The following is an 8,267-nucleotide window of genomic DNA, read 5'->3' on the forward strand; positions in this document are numbered from 1 at the left end:
ACCCCTCTGGAGGCAGTTTTAACAGGAGGAGTAGGATTACAGAGGCTTTTCCCCCTTTACTATGACTGTCTGTCATTTAAATGTCTAAGAAATGATGGAATGAATTATCATAAAATTTTGACAAATTTGATGGCTCAAGCAAAAGGGGGAAATAGGCACTCTGATTATTAGGTTCTAATAAGACATGACATTTAAAATGAGTTTACGTGGCAGTTAGACCTTTGCTTTTTTTCCTCTTGATTTAAAAACACTGAGATTATTTTCTTTGAAAAGAAAAAGACTTATTTCAGTTTCTCTTCTCTCTAGTTTAATGACTGTAAGTTCTATTTCACCTTTTACACATTTTTATCTTCTATAACCATAATCTATTCGCTTTCCACAATTTGCCTGAGCTTGACAAATCTTAAAATGTATCTTGAAAGCCAGTAGAATATTTTAGTAGAAAGATTTAGTAGAATTTTAGTAAAAAAAAAAAAGTGTAAGCAGCCCTTTCATTTATTAGTTTATTTTTTCTGTATTATGTTACAAGGCAGTAGATAAGCCTATTGACTTAAAAGAACAAACTGTATTTTCCAAAGTGAAAAAAAAAAAACAATAAAAGGGGATTAACCAAAGTATTGAAAAACAAAATTAATTTTCTCTGATCTCAACGTCTACTTCTTTACCAACAAAAGAGCAAGTTCTATTTGTAATAAACTATTTCATTAACCCACATGAGCAACCTCTGATATGATGTTTATATTACTTACTGAAGAGTCGTGCTTTTTTTAAAAAAAGAAGGGACAATTCAACCACAATTAGTCTGACCTTTGGAAACATCTTGAACTTTTAGTTTAAAACTAAAATAGTTTGGGACATTTTCCAACTATGTACCTATTAATGCTAGAAAAGTATTTCTTTACCAAAAATAAAAAGGAATATAAAGCACTTTAAAAAACACCTCTAGAATGACTTTCATTGTGTCAGAACTTGACAACTAAAAGTAGAAAGAAGCACTTGATTTTAGTGAATAAACTGTATGTGGATGATGTAACTGATCAAAACCTGACTTTTCCTAAAATTATTTTATTTACACAAATATAAGAATGCGGTTTAATAAGATTGTTTTTCCTGGTACATTAAAAGGGGGATTTATTTTTGCTTTCCAGGGGATTTCCTAGAACTGTGGTGACTAGATCTTTAAAGTTCTCTTCTGATTCCAGTGGTGTTATTCCCCAGAGGTTTGCTTAAGGCTAGTAGGTGTCTCCCACAGTCCTGGATAGCAATATTTACTTAAACATTTTTTATTTACATAGTTAAATAATAAAGCAGAGGGAGCTTGGATTAAAAATATTACTTGTAAGCTTCTACAGTTTCATATTATGAAAGCCAACTTTTGGGCTACCCAGTAAAATATATTTTGAGGTTGCTGGTCTGGCCCTCTAGGGCATGTTTTATGTTCTGCCCGTTGATAACAGTGCAAATTGTGAGGGTGACAACAAAGTGGACACACTTTCCTGGAACTCAGAGTATGCAGCTTTGGAGTCATGCAAGTTGGAGCGGAACATGAGTTGCCCAAGTAAATGCAACTTTCCCCTTGTACTGTCAGGACTAGAGCTATTTTGCTCACACAGGAGAAATGTTTAGTTAACCATTTGTGGTCCCATCACAGAAAAAAAAATTGTCATATGTTAGGAAATGCTTCTAGGTTCCCTGTGAGTATTAATTAATTTACTGAAACATTTTAATTCCTCAAATCTGGTCGAAAAGTAGGTAGCCAAGAAAAAGGGCATTGGGACTGTGAGTAAACATAATACACTTGGAAATTACATCCAACATGAACCAGACTTCTCTCAAGTCCCTTGATCTGTTTGGTGCTTGATCTTTCTGATCAAATGTATTTTCCAATATTTCTTTTATTTATATTTCAAGTGACTTATTTCTTTTAAATCTTGGACTTTTAAAAATTTTCTTAGTTAAATTGACCTAAATTTAGATATTTTCTCTAATTCTAACTTATGCTTATAAGATGCTTTATGCTTATAAGATAAGTAAATTCAATCTTGTTTTATTTCTTCCATTTCCATTTTATATTTTAGGAATTTGAAAACAATTAGAAGAAAAAGAAGCAAATCTGTGATATTTGCATTCATTTTATGAGTTTCATTTATTTATTATATATTAAATATGTTCCTCTTTTAACTGTATTGTGTCACGATTGCAGGGAGGAAAATATTTACAACTAAATCATCAGTAAATGTCTAAACGTCATTCAGACACATAAAATAAGATTCAGACCTAGAAGTATGAGTGGGAGAAGATAAAGTATGATGCCTGATCTTAAAAATAGTTTAATAGAAAATTAATAGCTAAGTGAGTATTATATTCACTTGACAGTGAAGACTCAATAACCTTTTATAAAGTTTGTTTTTTTCCTTACTTAAAAGAATGCATCAGCGTAAATGTCTCTGCTAATGACTACCAATACAGCATGGAAATCCATGTCAACATTCTTCCTTCAAGGGTTTTAGAATTCATTTTCAACATTTCATGGAAATGACCTGCTGTTTGTTCTGTGTCCTACTGATGATATATTCTACTTTGAAACCCAGACAGGACCAGAATGAGAGAGAGAGGTAAGAATATATTTATAAAGGGGAAAAATAACAAAGACCAACTGAGGAAGATTTGAAATCAAATGATGGATATTTTTTAAAAGTACTTTATATAATTGAAGCCAGATAGCTACGTAGAATTGTGTTAGGAAATGTGGTTAACAAGATAGGAATGTATATGTCTTTAATATCAACTTGTTTTCACAGAGGTTCATGTTTCAATCAACCAATCAATCAATTGACCCATCAATCAAAAACTGTACTGAACACCTACATGTACCATATTTAACTATATTTAACTCTGACTTATTGTGAGACAGACAAGAAAGGCAAGTACTATTATGAAGTTTGCAATGTAGCAGGGGTTCTGATAAGTAAATGGACAAGTATGATAAAGTAAAAGCAGGCTATTATTGGTGTACATAGGAAGAACACCTTACCCAGATTTCAGAAATCAAAAAAGATTTTGAGGGGAAGTGGCAAAACAGGCTTGCACGGCTGAAAAGAATTAAATTACTATAGAAAGAAAGAGGGAGGGGTTGAAAGGAAAGAATGTTTAAGGGAAAATGAGCAAGAGAACGCAAGGGAGGGAATGGTGGGAGAGAGTGGTATGTGAGCAAGGGTCGGGCCGGATATAAAGGAATTTGTTAGCCACGTTAAGAGTCCAGCTTTATCTGGGAGTAGTGCAGAGCTGTCAAACAGTTGTAAGCAGGGGAATGATCAAAGATTTGCATTTTAGAAAGCTTTTCCTTCACTATGTGGAAAATGGATTGAAGAGCAACAAAACTGAAGGCAAACAGTTCGTGTGGGAGAGATGAGTGTGGTTTAATCTAAATCAGTGACAGGGTTATAGAGAAAAGCAGCCCTATTTGGCAGCTGTTTAGAAGGTAGAATGGACAGAGGTTAGTCTTAGATTGGATGTGATAGAAAAGGGAAAAAAGGTAGTCAAGGTTATAAACAATATATTAATTATACCAAATGATTTCACTGCTTATTATTCACTGGGTTTATTTGAGCTGACTGACTACAACCCCAAATATAAGGAAATGATACCATAAGGAAGCACATGGCATAAACAAGTTTATCCATCTATATATTCTACGTAATCTTAAACACCAGGATGATATTCTGACATGCAGTCAGGTTTTCTCATTTTACTGAGAATATGATTCTTTTGTAACCATTTACTAGTTTTACTAGTAATTTCCAAGTTAAAAGAAAATTACATATATTTTACATAAAATTACATAAGGCAATAATGTCCAAAAATAAGAACAATTGTGGCATACTTAGATTCATAAATACTTGCCAACTGATGAACTGCAGAGAAAATACTTAATAACTTACAATCGTTTTTTCCAATTTTAAAATAAATGGCAATATTGAACCAAAAAAAGCACTTTAGAAACAAATATTAAAATATTTACAAACTTGTGTTTGTATAATTATTCATATAGGTATATATGGAAATGTTTGCATTAACCTTTTAATTCAGTCCTATATATTTACTCATTCAACAAACTATTATTTTATGAGATATATGTAAACATTTATGCAAGTTGTTTAATATAAAAGTCAAAGGAGTTAGATAGCCTATTAGATTCTCTCATTCCAGGTTTATTATTTTTAAGCTGTGTTGCAGAGGGAGAGACAGAAGGGGAGGAATTTAATTTGTACCAAATAATTCACCTGCATTCTGAAAAACAGACTGAGGGAAAAGGTGAGACTATCTAGGCAATAGTGAAAGTAGAGATTTACCTAGAATATTGATCCCAAAATTTATAGTTTTGACAGGAGTACATCCCTAGTTCCTTTACAAGTTTGGGTGCAGAATCCTGTGATCTGGCAGACTCTTTTTTTTTTTTTTTTTTTCATAATAAACCTCCCTAGTGCTTGAGGAAGAAAGGACATGATATGGGGTTAGAGCATGAGTCAGGATGTGGAGTGTGGAATTCTGCTAATTTCCTGCTCTTGATTTGGGTGTCTAATGCCCACTTTTCTGATGAAGGAAATATTTTCAGTGCCCTGAACTCAGAACAAAATTACTACCACCTCTTTAACCACTTATATCCCTGTAGTCCTTCCAGGAGTCAAGCCAAATATTAAGAGAAAAAAGGTGTAGCGTATATTTGCCAGTTCTTAACATTTCCTTAGGATTCTCAAACCCAAGTACATCTAAAATTTTAATTGCTAAAAAAAAATCTATAAAACATAGAGCCAAATATGTTTAGACTGCTGTTGGAAACAAAGTTGACTGGAGATTCCTAGCCAAGCAAAAAATGCTAGGTAAAATTTGTGTTATGGAAAAATTGTCATTCCAAGATTTATTAAGACTTCCATGTTACTCAAAGAAAGTTTCCTATAGGTAGGATACTATATGTCTTGGTTTTCCTGGAACAATCCACAATTTGTCTGTTCTCTGGCCTTGTTAATAATAGTGCTCTTTCATTCTAAAAGTATATAAATTTGGATGATAAAATACGTGGTTATCTCACTAATAGAACTTTAGCACCATAGATGCTTGAATAACATTGGTATATAGTGCTCTAAGAAGGATCTCATTATTTGGACATGATGATAAAGGGACATGGGGTTCAATATTAATCTCAGGTTTTGATATTGTACTGCTTCTAGGAAATGACATTAATAAAGACAAGAAAGTTACAAAATAATGAGAACTTATGTCAAAATTGTGTAAACAAAGCAGTGAGTATGCATGCTTTGTGCAGCTGGTGAAAATAACACTCTAAGCTACTTAACCTTTACTGGTTATTTTCATGATTGCATTGTTTATAAGAAAGTTCCATAAGTGAATTTCAAAAGGATCTCTGACTCAGGTGTCTGTGTATGGTTGTTGTTGGGGATTTCTAGTCGTTCTCAGGAAGAGTGAGGAGAATTTTTTCCCATCAGTGAATGACACTATCTTTTGCCATTCAGCACAAAATTTTAGACTTCAGAACCTTATTGTGTATTAGTAACCCATTGGGAGGTGCTACTTACATTATTCTTTGCTCATCTGAATGAGTCAGTTAGTTAAAAGGTGCAAACTAGGAAACACGTTTTTATGAAATTTGAAAATCTAAAGTGAAATTGATAAAGAATTGATTTAAAAAAAAAGAATTGAAAGTGCCCGGCAAAAGACCCAGTGAAATCGATGGCTTGCAATGTGTTAAAACGTGTTTATTTGCACTTTCAAAGTTCAGATTTCCTCATACATTTTCATACTGATGGAGATAAAATGCTAAAGTCTTAAATCCCTCTATGCCATGCTGAGTTGCTAAGGGCTGTTGAGTTTTTGTTATTTCTCCTCTCGAGTTAGCTCTGATTACGCCTGCTGAGTGAAAAATTTGTATTTGCCGACAGAAATAGGAACCACCCCACGTGCACTTGCACTCAGCAAATGCTCCAATACATCACAAAGATTTGCTCAACCCACCTTCAGAGGCCAAATCGAGCATGTTATTTTCTGTTTAGGTCTGATTCTGGAGCCTATCAGTCAGGAGTGTTTTCCAATCTCTGATTAAAGCAAGGCCTACAAAGCTGGAAGTGTTCACACACAGTCTCATTAGAGTGCTGGATAGAGTGACCCAGGCCTTCTAGCACAAAGCTCTGAGTGAACTTCAAATATGAGAGTGCATCAATCAAATCCAAGCAAGGCTTTTATGTCATTTTTCTACTTTGCCTTTAAAGTCCTATAGGAATGCCCTTTCCAGCTGTACAGCCGAAAAGCATTCAATAGAAACAAAAAAGCAAAGACCCTCAGCCCCCTGCCCCCTCCAAATGGGTATGGTTTTACCTCCCCCACCAAGCATTAGAGAGTCTTCTGTGCTTTTTAAATTATTTAGCATGTTCAACAATGCAATGAAGAATATAGTCACATCACTCAATGGCTCTGTGTTAATTATTAGTACCCATTTGAAAAGGAAACCAATAAGGTCAAAGGCAATGAGATTGCATATTGTATGTCTTAAATAGAGGTAGCAGAGAGATTCGGGAAAAAAATAAAGCAATGCTCATGGAGGTTTTTCATTCCTAGCCCCCAACCCTAACCCCCAACTTCACTTCTTGCTTTTCTTGTGTTGGCGTATACCATTAAGAAAACAAACAAACAAAAAAGCAAAAGAATAAAATCATAAAGGAACATCAAGAATCTTGGCAGGAAAGATGATAAGGCGTTAAGTCAGAGAAAGAGGAGTCAGACATTTAGTTAATGTTTGTTTTATACACTGCTCAGGGCACTCAAGTCATTTTCAAAAATACATCTTTAAAAGATCAGCAGAAAGCAAAACAATATAAATTTGCCCACTAATATCATTAGAGGAAAATGCATGAGTGCAGTTAGCAGTGATTATTAAATTTAGGTACTTTTGCTTCCAACATCAGGCCAAAAAACATTATAACACAAGTAACATCAGTATGAATTAAATAAAATGAGGCTTTTGAAGCCTGAAAAACAAAATAATTTAAAAGGAGAAAAGAAATCTCTCCTACAGTGTAGATAAAGTTTTCTGAATTTTAAACAAGTGAATTGTTCAACAACTACTCAAGATATCCTATGTTGATCCAATTAGGAAGAGCAATATACTGGAAATACATTGTACATCAAAATATTGGGCAGATATATTGCTTATTCAAGGGAATTCCCTGTATGTGTACATTTGTTTCCATTTCTAAACTTTACTAAATGTGAGGCAAATACTACCCACAAATAGCACTTCACCCACTCAAATATATTGCAGCATGTAAAAGAGTGTTTGAATTTAGAGCAATATATATATTTTTTAAATTTAGCATGTGTTTCTTTACAGGGCTTCAGATGTTTGGAAGAATTATGCAGATTTTATAAATGAGTACTAGAGCATTATGCTACTTGATAGTGTCCCATCTGTGCTTCCCCTGTAGTGTTTGACAGGGCATCTGTGTAAATTGCTTTTTTTTTTTTTTTTTTAGTTAATTAGTTTACTGCATAAAACTTAATGCACTACCTGATAAAAACTTTTGTTCATTTCAGCACTTTTCCCCCCTAGAGCTGATGTTCATCTTTAGCTTTAGTCAGGCCTAACTTCTTCCTTTGTAGATTTCTAAACTGAAATAATAAAACAATACTTTTTCCTTCTTTTTCTTATAGGGTATAATACACTATGCTTGTGTGACAATAAATATTAAGATTGTAAGTAATAATTTAAGTCGATCACCCCAACATTTCATATATTTTGTCATAACTTCCCAACTAAAACATCTTCTAACATGTTTTTCAGGGATAGCTTAAGAAAAGCTTTAAAAAAACTTCCTAGGGAACAAATACACATAGTTATGACGTATGTACAACCAACCTTTCTTTTCTCTCTAGGGTATGTTAGCCTCTATTTAAGTAGTTTAAATTATGTCAACATAGGACCAAAAGTCTTGATAAAATAAAATAAACAACAGAGACAAAACAAACTATAAAGTCAGTTTTTCACTTGTCTGTATCTTGTTTAGGAAAGATAATAGAAATCCCAGACGATAAACGAAAATTTTCAAGTTCATCTCGATATTTGTTCTCTAGAGAATCAACACAAACTAAAGGAGATAAACATCCAGGACAGAGAGGAGACATTCCGCAAACACTTGATATGTAACACCTATCATTAGTTAAGGGCCTAAGTTCTAAATCAAACCTATATATATATG

The sequence above is a fragment of the Eschrichtius robustus genome, chromosome 2, assembly GCF_028021215.1.
Source record: "Eschrichtius robustus isolate mEscRob2 chromosome 2, mEscRob2.pri, whole genome shotgun sequence".
NCBI classification, from domain to species: domain Eukaryota; kingdom Metazoa; phylum Chordata; class Mammalia; order Artiodactyla; family Eschrichtiidae; genus Eschrichtius; species Eschrichtius robustus.